We start from the raw sequence: 18,146 nt of genomic DNA, 5'->3' as shown, positions 1-18,146 counted from the left end.
CCTCACCCCTGTCAATGCAGCACTAGGCTAATGAATCCTGAATGCTGCAGCTCACTGTGTGCTCTCTTCCCCCAGCACCAAGCCAGCCCCCCTCCTCTCTGTCAGCCCCCCTCCTCTCTGTCAGCCCCCCCTCCTCTCTGTCAGCCCCCCTCCTCTCTGTCAGCCCCCCCTCCTCTCTGTCAGCCCCCCCTCCTCTCCTATCTGTCAGCCCCCCTCCTCTCTGTCAGCCCCCCCTCCTCTCTGTCAGCCCCCCTCCTCTCTGTCAGCCCCCCCTCCTCTCTGTCAGCCCCCCCTCCTCTCCTATCTGTCAGCCCCCCTCCTCTCTGTCAGCCTCCCCTCCTCTCTGTCAGCCTCCCCTTCTCTCTGTCAGCCCCCCTTCTCTCTGTCAGCCCCCCTCCTCTCTGTCAGCCCCCCTCCTCTCTGTCAGCCCCCCTCCTCTCTGTCAGCCCCCCCTCCTCTCTGTCAGCCCCCCTCCTCTCTGTCAGCCACCCTCCTCTCTGTCAGCCCCCCTCTCCTCTCTGTCAGCCCCCCTCTCCTCTCTGTCAACTTCCCCTCCTCTCTGTCAGCCCCCCTCCTCTCTGTCAGCCCCCCTCCTCCTCTCTGTCAGCCCCCCCTCCTCCTCTCTGTCAGCCCCCCTCCTCTCTGTCAGCCCCCCCTCCTCTCTGTCAGCCCCCCCTCCTCTCTGTCAGCCCCCCTCCTCTCTGTCAACCTCCCCTCCTCTCTGTCAACCTCCCCTCCTCTCTGTCAACCTCCCCTCCTCTCTGTCAACCTCCCCTCCTCTCTGTCAACCTCCCCTCCTCTCTGTCAGCTCCCCTTCCTCTCTGTCAGCTCCTCCTCCTCTCTGTCTGCCCCCCTCCTCTCTGTCTGCCCCCCTCCCCTGTCAGCCACCCCCCTCCTCTGTCAGCCCCCTCCTCTCTGTCAGCCCCTCCTCTCTGTCAGCCCCCCTCCTCTGTCAGCTACCCCCAAGCAGCACGCACTTTCACCAGCTTCAGTGGGGCTAATGTCCTGCAGCCAGGTCACACTGCACTGTCTGTGCGCGCTCTCTCTCCCACCCAGCCACCGGCGCCGGCGCTGATGCCGCCAGAGACAGTGAATGGAGGGCCACTGGACTGGTATCTTAGTAAACAGGGACACTTTTGCAGGAGAAAGCATGGTATTACAGACTCCGCCCCTAACAGGTTCACACACACATCTTTGCAGCGGCTCCTGGAAGGTAAGGTTTTTTTTGTCTCGCTGTAATGGAGTTCTCTATTGGGGGGGCATAGACACTGTCTGATACTTAATCTGTTACTTTCCACTGCCCTACTGACACCGTCCTCTGCCCTACTGACACCGTCCACTGCCCTACTGACACTGTCCACTGCTCTACTGACACCGTCCACTGCTCCACTGACACCGTCCACTGCTCCACTGACACCGTCCACTGCTCCACTGACACTGTCCACTGCCCTACTGACACCGTCCACTGCTCTACTGACACCGTCCACTGCCCTACTGACACCGTCCACTGCCCTACTGACACCGTCCACTGCTCTACTGACACCGTCCACTGCTCTACTGACACCGTCCACTGCCCTACTGACACCGTCCACTGCCCTACTGACACCGTCCACTGCTCTACTGACACCGTCCACTGCTCTACTGACACCGTCCACTGCCCTACTGACACCGTCCACTGCCCTACTGACACCGTCCTCTGCCCTACTGACACCGTCCACTGCCCTACTGACACCGTCCACTGCCCTACTGACACCGTCCACTGCTCTACTGACACCGTCCACTGCTCCACTGACACCGTCCACTGCCCTACTGACACCGTCCTCTGCCCTACTGACACTTTTATAATCAAATCACATTTTTTGAGTACACAAATGCTTTTGTTTTATTTAACCATGCCCTTTTAAGTCCCCCCCACACTTCTAATGCAATTTGGCCAATGTTCACCGTAGCACACCTCATTACTACTCACTTTGGGTAACCCAAGAGGTGTCCCAGGTATTTTACAATTCTATAGAGTGTACTACAAAAAAATTGCCGTGCGACGTGAAAGTGTTCAGGTTTGGCTTGAAGAAAAGGTGGCAACCCTAGTAGGGTGGCTGTCACAATTAAATGCAATATGCATACTGACTGGGAATGTTGTGTAGCTGAATAAGCATGGCAGTCAAAGAAGCTGTTGACCTTCCTACACACTGTGCACAGGAGTCAGAACGGCTTGCCAGGCTCCCCTTTAGACCTTCATGAAGACCTAGCTGTAATGGGAATATTGACATGACTTGTAGAACATAGAAACATAGCCAATGCTGTTTTCTAATTATTTTGGATTATGCTGCCACCTTGTGACCTTTGTTTGTATTACATGTCTTTTTCCGTGTTTCCTTACCCTTTCTTATGTAATTTTCTTTTCCTTTAATGTGAGTTTCTGGAGTCAGAATAGCCTTCTGTTTGTGTATCTGCATAATCTGCAATCAAGTTTAGTGTCATTGGGGGTTATTTACGAAAGGCAAATCCACTTTGCACTACAAGTGCACTGCAAGTGCATTTGGAAGTGCAGTCGCTGTAAATCTGGGGGGGGAATTCTGAAATGAGGGGAAACTCTGCTGATTTTATTATCCAATCATGTGTGAGCTAAAATGCTGTTTTTTTTATTTTCCTTGCATGTCCCCCTCAGATTTACAGTGACTGCACTTCCAAGTGCACTTGTAGTGCAAAGTGGATTTGCCTTTCGTAAATAACCCCCATTGTCTTGTAAGAGCACATGGTCACACAAGCTTCCTGCATTTTTTCTGAGAACTTTCTTACAACTATTTCTCTTCATTGGATTGTGTTACCCTGCCTGTCTAAATCACTGTTCATCTTCATAAAGAGACAGTATCCATTTTCAGTAAAAAGTACAAAATGTCTAGATAAGGCCATATGCACTCTTCCATTGCTGAAGCAAAGAAAGCACATAGATACATAGTTACATAGTAGGTGAGGTTAAAAAAAGACACAAGTCCATCAAGTCCAACCTCTGTGTGTGATTATATGTCAGTATTACATTGTATATCCCTGTATGTTGCGGTCATTCAGGTGCTTATCTAATAGTTTCTTCAAACTATCGATGCCCCCCGCTGAGACCACCGCCTGTGGAAGGGAATTCCACATCCTTGCCGCTCTTACAGTAAAGAACCCTCTACGTAGTTTAAGGGTAAACCTATTTTCTTTTAATTTTAATGCGTGGCCATGAGTCTTGTTAAGCTCCCTTCTGCGAAAAAGTTTTATCCTCTTGTGGGGTCACCAGTACGGTATTTGTATATTGAAATCATATCCCCTCTCAAGCGTCTCTTCTCCAGAGAGAATAAGTTCAGTGCTTGCAACCTTTCCTCATAACTAATATCCTCCAGACCCTTTATTAGCTTTGTTGCCCTTCTTTGTACTCGCTTCATTTCCAGTAGGGATGAGCTTCGAGTTCGAGTCGAACTCATGTTCGACTCGAACATTGGCTGTTCGCAAGTTCGCCGAACAGCGAACAATTTGGGGTGTTCGCGGCAAATTCGAATGCCGCGGAACACCCTTTAAAAGTCTATGGGAGAAATCAAAAGTGCTAATTTTAAAGGCTAATATGCAAGTTATTGTCATAAAAAGTGTTTGGGGACCTGGGTCCTGCCCCAGGGGACATGGATCAATGCAAAAAAATTTTTTAAAAACGGACGTTTTTTCAGGAGCAGTGATTTTAATAATTCTTAAAGTCAAACAATAAAAGTGTAATATCCCTTTAAATTTCGTACCTGGGGGGTGTCTATAGTATGCCTGTAAAGGGGCGCATGTTTCCTGTGTTTAGAACAGTCTGACAGCAAAATGACATTTTGAAGGAAAAAACTCATTTAAAACTACCGCGGCTATTGCATTGCCGACAATACACATAGAAGTTCATTGATAAAAACGGCATGGGAATTCCCCAAAGGGGAACCCCAAACCAAAATTAAAAAAAAAAAAAATGACGTAGGAGTCCCCCTAAATTCCATACCAGGCCCTTCAGGTCTGATATGGATATTAAGGGGAACCCCAGCCAAAATAAAAAAAAAAAAATGACGTGGGGTTCCCCCTAAATTCCATACCAGACCCTTCAGGTCTGGTATGGATTTTAAGGGGAACCCCATGCCAAAAAAAAAAAAAAAAAAAACGGCGTGGGGTCCCCCCAAAAATCCATACCAGACCCTTATCCGAGCACGCAACCTGGCAGGCCACAGGAAAAGAGGGGGGGACGAGAGTGCGGCCCCCCCCTCCTGAACCGTACCAGGCCACATGCCCTCAACATTGGGAGGGTGCTTTGGGGTAGCCCCCCAAAACACCTTGTCCCCATGTTGATGAGGACAAGGGCCTCATCCCCACAACCCTGGCCGGTGGTTGTGGGGGTCTGCGGGCGGGGGGCTTATCGGAATCTGGAAGCCCCCTTTAACAAGGGGACCCCCAGATCCCGGCCCCCCCCCTGTGTGAAATGGTAAGGGGGTACCTACCATTTCACTAAAAAACTGTCAAAAATGTTAAAAATGACAAGAGACAGTTTTTGACAATTCCTTTATTTAAATACTTCTTCTTTCTTCTATCTTCCTTCATCTTCTGGTTCTTCTGGTTCTTCTGGTTCTTCCTCCGGCGTTCTCGTCCAGCATCTCCTCCGCGGCGTCTTCTATCTTCTTCTCCTCGGGCCGCTCCGCACCCATGGCATGGGGGGAGGCTCCCGCTCTTCTCTTCATCTTCTTCATCTTCTTCTCTTCTTCTCTTCTTCTTTTCTTCTCTTCTTCTCTTCTTCTCTTCTTCTCTTCTTCATTTTCTTCTCCGGGCCGCTCCGCACCCATGCTGGCATGGAGGGAGGCTCCCGCTGTGTGACGGCGCTCCTCGTCTGACAGTTCTTAAATAACGGGGGGCGGGGCCACCCGGTGACCCCGCCCCCCTCTGACGCACGGTGACTTGACGGGACTTCCCTGTGACGTCACGGGGAATGCCACAGGGAAGTCCCGTCCTGTCCCGTGCGTCAGAGAACTGTCAGACGAGGAGCGCCGTCACACAGCGGGAGCCTCCCTCCATGCCAGCATGGGTGCGGAGCGGCCCGGAGAAGAAAATGAAGAAGAGAAGAAGAGAAGAAGAGAAGAAGAGAAGAAGATGAAGAAGATGAAGAGAAGAGCGGGAGCCTCCCCCCATGCCATGGGTGCGGAGCGGCCCGAGGAGAAGAAGATAGAAGACGCCGCGGAGGAGATGCTGGACGAGAACGCCGGAGGAAGAACCAGAAGAGCCAGAAGAACCAGAAGAACCAGAAGATGAAGGAAGATAGAAGAAAGAAGAAGTATTTAAATAAAGGAATTGTCAAAAACTGTCTCTTGTCATTTTTAACATTTTTGACAGTTTTTTAGTGAAATGGTAGGGGTACTTTTGTACCCCCTTACCATTTCACACAGGGGGGGGGCCGGGATCTGGGGGTCCCCTTGTTAAAGGGGGCTTCCAGATTCCGATAAGCCCCCCGCCCGCAGACCCCCACAACCACCGGCCAGGGTTGTGGGGATGAGGCCCTTGTCCTCATCAACATGGGGACAAGGTGTTTTGGGGAGCTACCCCAAAGCACCCTCCCAATGTTGAGGGCATGTGGCCTGGTACGGTTCAGGAGGGGGGGGGGGCCGCACTCTCGTCCCCCCCTCTTTTCCTGCGGCCTGCCAGGTTGCGTGCTCGGATAAGGGTCTGGTATGGATTTTTGGGGGGACCCCACGCCGTTTTTTTTTTGGCGCGGGGTTCCCCTTAAAATCCATACCAGACCTGAAGGGTCTGGTATGGAATTTAGGGGGAACCCCACGTCATTTTTTTTTTTTTAATTTTGGCCGGGGTTCCCCTTAATATCCATACCAGACCTGAAGGGCCTGGTATGGAATTTAGGGGGACTCACACGTCATTTTTTTTTTTTAATTTTGGTTCGGGGTTCCCCTTTGGGGAATTCCCATGCCGTTTTTATCAATGAACTTCTATGTGTATTGTCGGCAATGCAATAGCCGCGGGTAGTTTTAAATGGCTTTTTTCCTTCAAAATGTCATTTTGCTGTCAGACTGTTCTAAACACAGGAAACATGCGCCCCTTTACAGGCATACTATAGACACCCCCCAGGTACGAAATTTAAAGGGATATTACACTTTTATTGTTTGACTTTAAGCATTATTAAAATCACTGCTCCTGAAAAAATGGCCGTTTTTAAAATTTTTTTTTGCATTGATCCATGTCCCCTGGGGCAGGACCCAGGTCCCCAAACACTTTTTATGACAATAACTTGCATATTAGCCTTTAAAATTAGCACTTTTGATTATTCATGATCGTGTCCCATAGACTTTAACAGTGTTCGCGTGTTCGAACGAACTTTTTTCCTGTTCGCATGTTCTGGTGCGAACCGAACAGGGGGGTGTTCGGCTCATCCCTAATTTCCAGTACATCCTTCCTGAGCACTGGTGCCCAAAACTGGACAGCATACTCTAGGTGCGGCTGGACCAGAGTCTTGTAGAGCAGTAGAATTATTGTTTTATCTCTGGAATTAATCCCCTTTTTAATGCATGCCAATATTCTGTTTGTTTTGTTAGCAGCAGCTTGGCATTGCATGCCATTGCTGAGCCTGTCATCTACAACGACCCCCCATTTTTGCCACCCAAATGCATTATTTTACATTTTTCTACATTGAACCTCATTTGCCATGTAGTTGCCCACCCCATTAATTTGTTCAGATCTTTTTGTAAGGTTTCCACATCCTGCGGAGAAGTTATTGCCCTGCTTAGCTTAGTATCGTCCGCAAATACAGAGATTGAACTGTTTACCCCATCCTCCAGGTCATTTATGAACAAATTAAACAGGATTGGTCCCAGCACAGAACCCTGGGGAAACCCACTACCCACCTCTGACCATTCAGAGTACTCCCCATTTATCACCACCCTCTAAAATCGCCCTTGTAGCCAGTTTTCAAACCATGTACTCGCCCTATGGTCCTTGCCAACGGACCTTATTTTGTACAGTAAATATTTATGGTGAACTGTGTCAAATGCTTTTGCAAAATCCAGATACACCACGTCTACGGGCCTTCCTTTATCTAGATGACAACTCACCTCCTCATAGAAGGTTAATAGATTGGTTTTGCAAGAACGATTCTTCATGAATCCATGCTGATTACTTTTAATGATACCGTTCTTATTACTAAAATCTTGTATATAGGCCCTTATCATCCCCTCCAAGAGTTTACATACTATTGATGTTGGGCTAACTGATCTGTAATTCCCAGGGATGTATTTTGGGCCCTTTTTAAATATTGGTGCTACATTGGCTTTTCTCCAATCAGCTGGTACCATTCCAGTCAGTAGACTGTCAGTAAAAATTAGGAACAATGGTCTGGCAATTACTTGACTGAGTTCCCTAAGTACCCTCGGGTGCAAGCCATCTGGTCCCGGTGATTTATTAATGTTAAGTTTCCCAAGTCTAATTTTAATTCTGTCCTCTGTTAACCATGGAGGTGCTTCCTGTGATGTGTCATGAGGATAAACACTGCAGTTTTGATTATTAAAGCCCCCGATTGCCTCGTGAAGACTGAGGAGAAGAATAAACTCAATACCTTCGCCATCTCCCCATCCTTTGTAACCAGATGTCCTTCCTCATTCTTTATGGGGCCAATATGGTCTGTCCTTCCTTTTTTACTGTTTACATACTTAAAGAATTTCTTGGGATTTTTATTGCTCTCCTCAGCTATGTGTCTTTCATGTTCTGTCTTAGCTGTCCTTATTGTACCCTTACATTTCTTGTTGCATTCTTTATAAAGTCTGAATGCTAATGATGATCCCTCAACCTTGTATTTTTTGGAGGCCTTCTCCTTTGCATTTATATGCATTTTTACATTGGAGTTAAGCCATCCAGGACTTTTGTTCGCTCTTTTAAATGTATTACCCAATGGGATGCATTGGCTAATGCCCTTACTTAATATGCTCTTAAAGCAAACCCATCTCTTCTCCGCATTCTTTGTCCCTAAGATTTTATCCTAATTTATGCCTTCTAGCAAGGTTTGTAGTTTAGTGAAGTTGGCTCTTTTGAAATTCAGTGTCTTTGTATTCCCCTTATGTTTCCTATTTGTGTGATTTATACTGAAGCCAAATGACCTGTGATTGCTGTTACCTAAATTGCCCCATATTTCCACATCGGTGATCAGGTCTTTATTATTGGTAATCAGTAGATCCAGTAACGCTTTATTTCTAGTTGGTACGTCTACCATCTGACCCATAAAATTGTCCTGCAAGACATTTAGGAACTGGCGAGCCTTAGATGAATCCGTGGTTCCCTCCGCCCAGTCTATGTTTGGATAATTAAAATCCCCAATTATGATAACACTTCCCATCCTTGCTGCTAATCCAAATTGTGATAGGAGATCTGTCTCCCCTTCCTCCCTCAGGTTAGGGGGCCTATATTATACTCCCATTATTATTTTCCCCTTAGTTTCATCCCTTTGGAGCTCTACCCATAAGGATTCCACCTCCTCCCTAGCTCCCTTATTGATGTAATCTCTCACATTCATTTGTACATTATTCTTGATATAAAGGCATACCCCTCCCCCTTTTTTACCCTCTCTATCCTTGCGATAAAGGGTATACCCTTGAATGTTTGCCAGCCAATCATGAGAGCTGTTGAACCAGGTCTCTGAAATTCCCACAAAATCCAAATTCTCCTCGTACAACAGTATCTCTAGTTCACCCATCTTGTCCGCCAGGCTCCTGGCAAGGGTAAACATGCTATATAGTTTAGACTGGTCGCATATTATCCTCTTATTGGGTGTTCTGAGATTGCAACTAGGACTTGCTACTATACTTACCTTGGGTTTATGTGCCTTGGTCAACCTACCACTAATGCCCCCAATACTACCCTCTGGAATATGTTCCTCGCTGACTATCTCTACCTCTGGACCCTCCCCCCATCGCCTAGTTTAAAAACCCCTCTAACTTTTTGGTCATCTTCATTCCCAGCTGATCTGCACCCTCCTCATTTAGGTGCAGTCCATCCCTTCTATAGTACTGGTTATCGACTGGGAAGTACGCCCAGTCCTCCAGGAACAAAAACCCCTCCTTACTACACCAGCTCTTCAGCCACTTGTTTACTTCCCTAATCTCCCTCTGCCTTTCTGGTGTGGCTCGATGTACCGGTAGTATTCCTGAAAATACTACCTTGGAGGTCCTTTTCCTCAATTTAGCTCCAAAGTCCCTAAAATTGTTCTTTAGGACACTCCATCTGCCTCTGACTTTGTCATTGGTGCCAACATGCACCATGACAGCTGGGTCTTCGCCAGCCCCTCCCAGTAATCTGTCTATAAGATCTGTGATGTGCCGAACCCGAGCGCCCGGTAGACAACATACTGTTCGACGCTTCAGGTCTTTGTCACAGATTGCCCTCTCCGTCCTTCTAAGAATTGAGTCCCATACCACCTGAATCTGTCTTTCCTTTCCCTTCGCTTCCCCCCCCACTCTCACTGGAGGAGTTCTTCCCCCAGCAGCTAGGAGAGTCCCTCAGCTCCAGTAGTGCTGGTCTCTGACTGGTTTCACTCAATGGAGCGTACTTATTGGGATGCTAAAGCCCTGGATCTGCCTCCCTGGCACTTCCCCCTCTACCCTTCCTGACTGTCACCCATCTACTCTTTCCTAGTGCCTGCACCTCTTTGTCTCTTCCCGCCTCTGTGCTGGCCCCTGCCAGTACCTGCCGTGTACGTTCCTGGCTCTCCTAGTATGGAGGGACTTCTCAGTGCTGACAGTTGCTTCCCCAGATTTAGAACCTGGGCTTCCAGGGAAACAATGCACTTACATTTTGCACAGCAGTATTCACCCTCGATCGGATGATCAAGGAACGCGTACATGCTGCAAGATATACAACGAGTCTCCTCTCCACACCCGCCGGGCATCGTACCTATTAAATTTAATGAGGATTGGGGATCATACCCTGTCCAAATTACCTAACAACTAGCTTCCTGACACTAATACTCAACAAGACAATACACAGGTACTCAACGAGACAATACACAGGTACTCAACAAGACAATACACAGGCACTTGCAGACCTACGTGCACTCGCAGAACTACGTGCACTCGCAGACCTACGTGCACCCGCAGAACTATGTGCACTCGCAGACCCACGTGCACTCGCAGACCCACATGCACTCGCAAACCCACGTGCACCCGCAGACCTACGTGCACTCGCAGACCTACGTACACTCGCAGACCCACGTGCACTCGCAGACCCACGTGCACTCGCAGACCCACGTGCACTCACAGTCCCACGTGCACTCGCTGACCTACGTGCACTCGCAGACCTATGTGCACTCACAGACCTACGTGCACGCACACTCACATCATGCTTCTGACCACACATCGGTACAGGGAGCAAATTCTACAGACAATGCAGAGCAGCGTGTAAAAGTTCACCATAAAACCAACTCAGAAGTTCAGAAAAAACTATGAAACTACTAGAAATGAGTTATCCAGCAATCTGTCAGCCCTATGGGACAGAATTGCACACTGAATGTGAATTGTTTCACAATCTAATAATGAAGCAGCAGAAATAAAAAATTCTATAGATCGCCTATCTGTTGCCTATGACTGTTATCGATGGTTGTCTGCTAAATATGCCTGCAGCAGCCCTTTTAAGGGATACTTACAGATGCATCTCAAAAAATTAGGATGCACCTGGGCTTTCATAACACCTCAGCAGTTCCACAGGCTGATCGCTTCCATGACACGCCACATTGATGCAGCAATTCATGCAAAAGGAGCCCTTGTCAAGTATTGAGTGCAAACTATACTGTACATGGACATGCTTTTCAGGAAGCCAACATTTCTACATCAGAGTTCCCCCTTAGATTATGATCTCTAGCGTTCCCCTTTACATAAGAGTTTCCTTTTACTGGAGGGGGAATTCTGCAGACTCTGATGTAAGAGGGAACTCTGTGCTGGCTGGGTTATAGTAACCTGACCTTCATGTCATTGGAGAAATATGTTTTTTTACTTTTGTTAAACTTAAACACATTGCTAATAGCACTAGCTATATGTTTATAGATTAAATATTGATATTTGCACTGTTTGGCACTGAAAACTGTTATTTAGGTACTTTTTTGCAGTGCCATTAAAAAAATTGCTGCCGTTTGTAAATTTCGGCATCCTGCCAGTAAATTTCACGTCGGGGGTTTGGCAACACTGCTGTACATGGACATACTTTTCAGGAAGCCAACATTTCTGTATTAACAATCCTTATTTTTACTGGTCCTATGTAATATTCCGATTTTTGGAAATACTGAATTTTGGGTTTTCAGGAGCTGTATGCCATAATCCTCAAAATTAAAATAGAGAAATACTTGAAATATATCACTCTGTGTTTAATGAATCTATATAGTATAGGAGTTTCACTTTTTTAACTGAATTGCTGAAATAAATTAACTTTTTGATGATATTCAATTTTTTTGAGATGCACCTATATATAGAGGAGTAAACCACATGCTTGGTGGTTCCCAAGCCCTGAATTCCATGTTTGATGGTCAAAAAATAAAGGTACATATAATGGTTGGATTTGTTTGAATAATGTATTGTTTATGTAGCGGTAGGTTGCTACGAGTTACAAACATCCACCAAATCATCCTGCTGCCAGACCCCCATTTATCACCTCTGAGACAATGAGCAGTCATTTGCGTAGTTTTGTTGCGTTTATTGCGGGATGCAACTAGGTTAGGGTAAAGGAGGATATGGTATGCCCATAGCACGTATTGAATTTCCATCACGTTTGTAAAACATTACTTAGTAGATGTAGCCCTGAAAATGATGCACTTCTAACATTTACAGTCTCTTATCCTGCATATCTACACTGCAGACTATTACTCCTCCTCCTCTGCACTGGCTCCTGCAGAGTATCACTACCTCAAACTCCTCTTGCACAAATCCTTTGCTGCAAAACTGTCATGCCCCGTACACACGATAGGAATTTCCATCGGAAAAAACCTTGGATGGTTTTTCCGACGGAATTCCGCTCAAGCTTGCCTTGCATACACACGGTCACACAAAAGTTCTTGGAACTTTCGACCGTCAAGAACGGTGACGTACAACACTACGACGAGCCGAGAAAATGAAGTTCAATGCTTCTGCGTTGAATTGTTTCTGAGCATGCATAGGAATTTTGCACGTCGTAATTGCTACAGACGATCGGAATTTCCGATAGGAACTTTTTCCGTTGGAAAAATAGAGAACCTGCTCTCAATCTTTTGCTGGCGGTAATTCCGCCAGCAAAAGTCCGATGGAGCATACACACGGTTGGAATTTCTGACCAAAAGCTCACATCGGACTTTTGCTGGCGGAATTTCTGATCTTGTATACGGGGCATAAGATTCCTGTCTCATCACTTCCAGTAAGACAAAAAGGAATCACTCTGAATAACCCCAGTTTGCTGGCTGTACTTTGTCACTGTAATAAAGTCTCTTGAACGGTGTTGCTCCAGCAAATCAATAAGCCAGAGGCATACAATACCTCTCCCCGGCGGCTCAGTGAGTTTGGTAGCTACACAGTTTCTTGGATGATATTACCAGAGTGCTTTACCAGGCCAGAGATACACGGTACCTCTCCCCGATGGCCTAGCACATGGCAAAAAGCGGACTACTGCTCCCAGCCAGTCCATAACTGCAAACGCTGCGTTCCCCGGCCAGAGCCTTCTGCACTACTCTCAACAAGCCTCCTTTGGCTTATTCCACACAGACCTTCTCCAAAGTGCAAGTCCTGTGTTCCCTGGTCACAGGAGCTGGACACTAACTCCATGGTGAAGATCTTTATCCAGGAATAAATCCTAGCAGCTCCTCCAGCCCTCCTCCGGGCTCGGCGCGCTCCCCCCCCCACGTGGGGACGCCCTGCAGCAGCTGCCTAAAACTCCATTCTCCTTTTTTCCTGCCCCGTCAGAATCCCCCTAGCAGCATGTGACCCCAGCTTATATGAGAGGCCTGCCCCCTGCCAATACCAAATGGGAATTGGTCAGAGCTCCTCACATGAGCTGCCTGGTACTCAAACTTCAGATCCAGCCTCTGTTCCAGAACAATCGTCCTGAAAGCAGGGGATGCGCCTCTGAGTCAGAGCACAGGTGATCACACCCACTACTACACTAAATACTCCCAGACTCAAATCAAAACAAACATGCCCAACCTAAAGCACAGGCCTGTCTAAATTTGCCTACACTGATATAAAAAGGTAGAGGGTGATACATTTAAGTAAATATTGATTTATGGTTTATAGTTTCACAGACTCTCATAAATTTAGAAGGGTTAGGACTGTAAGCAGTGCAGGGTGCCGTGAAGGGGCCTTGCAGCTTATGCATGCGTTTGCAAATGTGTGCTAACTAAACCCCTGTTTTTATCACATACTTTTGGACAGGTTAATTTGGTTGGTAAGCAGACTGTTGGTGAGCTGAGCTGGGAATTTCCTCTGGTTTTGTCTTACATGTGTTGCCCTTCCATGTGCTCCTTGCTGTGAAGGCCAGTTAGGTGGCCTTCACATTACACCTGTGTAAATTTGGTCAGGGGACACACTGGGCACCTTTGCTGTCATTGTGCTGTGTGCTGGGTGTCCAATGTGCCCCTGTGCCTTTTAGGGAGGATTGGGCTATCTCCAGGCACACCTGCCCCTTATCTATCCATTAGAATTCACTCCCTGTTCCATCTATCTGGATACAGCCTCATGGGTTGTAAACGGCATAGTTTTCTTTTCTTTCAACATCTTCACCAAATGCTTCCCTCACTGTTATTTGGCTCTTACTGGCCTTACACTATCTTTATCCCCTGAGAGTTCTTCATAGTATATCCCCCTTTCTTACAGACTCCTCTGGAGCCCCACTTTGTGCTACCACATACACAATATGGAAAATCTATCTGCTTGGGAATCTTATGTCTGGGCATTTGCTCCCTGCATGGTATAGCTTCCTCAGCTCCCATGACGGATGACCTATCCCATCAGATCCTCATGAATACAGTATCACGCACCCCTGTTCTCCAGTCCTCTGTAAGTAATTACACTGCAATATTTACTTCTTTGATGCTCGTGTTCTTACCAGAACTGATTGGTATCAATACATATATATTTTTTATAGACTAATGGATGCATCTGCTTCTGATGAAGTGTCTTCATACGAAACGCGTTGAGCTCTGATAGGATGCACCTTGCTATAGTCAATCATCATTGCATCTTTTTACTATACTTTTAATTACTTGCTTCCTAATATGGAGTTATCACTCCATACATTGGCAACTGGAATGTACTGCTATTTCGTTTTCAAGGTTGCACACATGTGAACTACTTGGATTATGTATCTGTATTCTTATTTTATGGGTTCATGAACTGTACTTTATCCTACATGTACATATATGCAGTGGATTTTAATGTATTCCATATTGAGTGTGATTTTATACCCTCTTTATGATAAATAAAACTCATTAAGTCACCATGTATGCATTACTCTGGCCAATTTGCCGTTTGCCTCACACAAGGTCCCAACTTCCTTTTCATATTTATTGATCTAGGGATGGAGGCACATATTATCATATGTACGCCTCATTTAAAGTCCCATCCTTCCCCCTTCCCCATTTTCTTAGGCTATCCATTAGAATGCACTGGGCACCTTTGCTGCCATTGTGCTATGCTCTGGGTGTCCAATGTGCTCCTGTGCCTTTTAAGGAGGATTGGGCTACCTCCAGGCCCGCCTGCCCCTTATCTATCCATTAGAATGCATATGGTTCTAATGTGGAGACTCTCATACCTTTAGAAGGGTTAGGACTGCAAGTAATGCAGGGTGCTGTGAAGGGGCCTTGTAGCTTACGCATGTGTTTGCAAATGTGTGCTAACTAAACCCCTGTTTTTAACGCATACTCTTGAACAGGTTAATTTGGTTGGCAAGAAGACTGGTTGGTGAGTTGAGCTGGGAGTTTTCTCTGGTTTTGTCTTATAGTTTCACAGAACCTGAAGAAATGGGGTTATGGTCCCTACTAAACATGACGTGATAAAGTGTGGAACTCTCCCCTGCCAAAGCTCTTCTGAACATCTACGCTACCAAGTTTACGTGATTAAAGAAGTCAAGTGTTAATGCGTAGGGTGGGAGAGACAACGATAAGTTGTTTGTATCTGTAAGGAAATATTTGTAGTATGTCAAAAAAATTTCTATGTTTTTATGGCTTTAATAAATGGTTCATATTTTAACAGTTATGCAGAAATAGTATATTAGTGGTCACCTTTAAAATCCCTTGATTTGGAAAGTTTTTTGGTATCAGCCTCTCAAGGTTCAATGACTGTCCAGAGAACTACAGGGCCTGAAGATCAACCTTTAGATTAGGTTAATATCTATGCATTTTGCAGTGGGTTTATAGTTTTGCAGAAACGCACTACAGTCCATTTAACATGATTTCCTATGAGTCATGATCACATCTGTGGATTTTTTGGAAAGGGTCAGGGACTTTTTATTGCTTGCAGCAGGTTGCATTTTAGGTTCCATTGACTTTAATGGAAACACAGCAGAAACCCATCAAAGACACAGTGCTTGCATTATTGATGCATTTCTGTTGCGTTTTTGCTGGTTTCTCCAGCATGACTACAGACAACTCCCAAAAATACAAAATGCATCAAAAAAGCATCAAAAACATGTTTGAAAAAATTGATGATCTCAACCTTACTTCCAAGGAGAAACTTAATTCGGTTGTAAAGTGGCTAGGGCCAGAATCTGCAGATTATGTTAAGAGATTGAGTACAGTACATGTGGATTACCCAGATGCAGAACTTGCTGCTCCATGGACAAGGCTCAAGCAAACGTATGGTAGTTCTGAAGCTATAGAAAGTGTTTTGTTTAATGCCGCGTACACACGGTCGGACTTTTCGTCTACAAAAGTCCAACGGACGCTGACGGACTAAAGCTGGCTGGTAATCCGATCGTGTGTGGGCTTCTCCGGACTTTCAACGGACTTTTTTAGCCTCAAATCCGACGGACTTTAGATTTGAAGCATGCTTCAAATCTTTACGTCGTAAGTACGACGGACCCCGAAGTCCGCTCGTCTGTATGCTAGTCCGACGGACAAAAAAACGACGCATGCTCATAAGCAAAAACTAAACGGAAGCACTCGGTCTAGTAAAACTAGTGTTCGTATTGTAGGTAGCACATTCATCAAAATCTGCAAAATCTGTGATCGTTGAATGCAGCGCATTTTATTTCTTCTTTACGAAGGCTCTATAAAGAACGAAGGTGTTTTGCTGTTCATAATCAGAGTTCTCCCAAACTGATTTCTGGATTCTTTTTCTCTTTGATCTCATGAATGATATAGTATGCATTTTAAAAACAATGTTTCCATACTAATAATACTTTTTCCCCTTTTTTTTTTTTAGGTTTGTAAAGTTACCACAAAGAACCCATTATTCTGTTTTTTTTTTTTTATAGTGATTATTTTTTAGTTTTTAGATAAAGTTAACCCAAAGCACCGTTTTTGGTTACGTAAATTTTTGGATTTTCAAGACTTACCACTTGAACATTATTAACATTAGTAATGTATTTTTGGTGTGTTTTTTTTCTAACTCAATGAGATTGTTGTCCCTTGTTAATTTAACATTGTGTGTAAAATCAATGATTTCAAAGAAAAAACATAAAAAGTCTTTTGCTAAACTCAAAAAATGATCCATTTATTCATGGTCAAAATAAAATAAAGAGGAAGTCAACGCTGGAAAAAGTCGGTGTACCAGAAAATTGGGATCTTGCGGAGTCCATATAAGAGGGAGCACAATCTGGTCCAAGAATCCCAGAGATCAACAGCACCAGCAGATGATCTAGATGTCCCCAGACTGTGGTCCTACAACAGCCTGCGTCTTCTGTCAGACCAGACTGAACCCAGGTCATCATTTTCTTCTCTTCCCTGCAGCCTTTCCTCCACGCTGCCCTGCAGCCTTCCCTGTAGCCTTCTTTTGAGGCTGTGGCTCTGGTGTTTCAGTTGTGGCAGGAGGAGGAGGAGGAGGAGGAGGAGGGGGGGCTGCCTCATGTAGTTGGGTGTTTTGTGTTAGCGTGCCCTGCAGCCCCTTATGGATTGTTTCCCCAAATAGGCGCTCACAAATGAGGCGCTGCTCCCTATTCATCTGAAGAAGCCTGCTGGCTAAGTAGCAGCCATAGGATTCTTCCGCTTCGGGGGGGCTCCTTAAAAAACGGGTGGCCTCTTGCATGAGGCGCAGGGATGCGTCCTGTGTGACCATCCCCTTCCTGGCCCTTTTTTTGGGAAGGTGGAGGGGAGGCACTTGGGATTCGGTCAGGCTCCTACTGGGCCCAGCCACCTCACTTGGCCCAGCCACCTCACTTGGCCCAGCCACCTCACTGGGAGCAGCCACCTCACTGGGAGCAGCCACCTCCTGCCTGACACTGGGCCCAGCCTCCTCCAGGATGATGGTGAATCCGGCCTCCTCCAGGCTGTCCATGGGCCTGGTCTCCTCCTGCCTGCCACTTTCCCCACATTCCTCCTGGATGGACTCATCCTGTGTATAAAAAAAGGACAATAGTTTGAGTATATTTTTTTGGGTTCATCAATGACACACAGTTTGCTTCTCATGAATAGCAAATTCAATGTGAATACTTCTCTTTAATAAAAGAGTCTAATCAGACACCCTAATTATTTCAAGCAGGTGCCAAACATATTTAGCCACTACTGTCAATTGATATGTATACCCAATTTTGAGTGCCAAATTATTTTAGACAATTATAACATCCAGTTAACATCATTAATATTAGTACAGTAAATATTTGTTAAAATAATTTACCTGACTCCAGATGGTCATATCTGGTTCATCCAGGATGGAAGACCCAGCTTGCTCCTCATCAGCCTCTGCTGGGGTGGAGGGAAGGGTGGAGGGAAGGGTTGAAAGTGATGGCCTGGCTTCATTCTGGTCATCCAGAAAACGTAGTTGATTATAGTACCACAGCCTGGGTACATAAACATCATCTGCTGATGCTCCTGATCTCCTTGATTCCTGGATCTTCTTATGCTCCCTCTTATACATGTTCCTCAAGCCCCCAATTTTCTTGAGCAATGTCTCCATTGTTGCTTCCGGGATGGTCGCCTGGACAAAGGCCAGAAGTCTCTC

General features: G+C 46.0%; 2 long non-coding RNA genes across 2 annotated transcripts in view; one reads left to right on the top strand and one right to left on the bottom strand.

The window, feature by feature from the left end:
* Positions 1-18,146, bottom strand: part of LOC141136695 (uncharacterized) — a 40,643-nt gene that overhangs the window by 5,732 nt on the left and 16,765 nt on the right. The window lies entirely within an intron of this gene.
* Positions 968-18,146, top strand: part of LOC141136801 (uncharacterized) — a 41,320-nt gene continuing 24,141 nt past the window's right edge. The window contains exon 1 of the long non-coding RNA XR_012243681.1: positions 968-1,213. This is a non-coding gene — a long non-coding RNA (uncharacterized lncRNA). The remainder of the gene's footprint in view (positions 1,214-18,146) is intronic.

This window comes from Aquarana catesbeiana, linkage group LG01 (assembly GCF_042186555.1).
Source record: "Aquarana catesbeiana isolate 2022-GZ linkage group LG01, ASM4218655v1, whole genome shotgun sequence".
NCBI classification, from domain to species: domain Eukaryota; kingdom Metazoa; phylum Chordata; class Amphibia; order Anura; family Ranidae; genus Aquarana; species Aquarana catesbeiana.
Note: the sequence above shows the minus strand (reverse complement) of the source record. Positions and strands in the feature narration are given on the sequence as shown.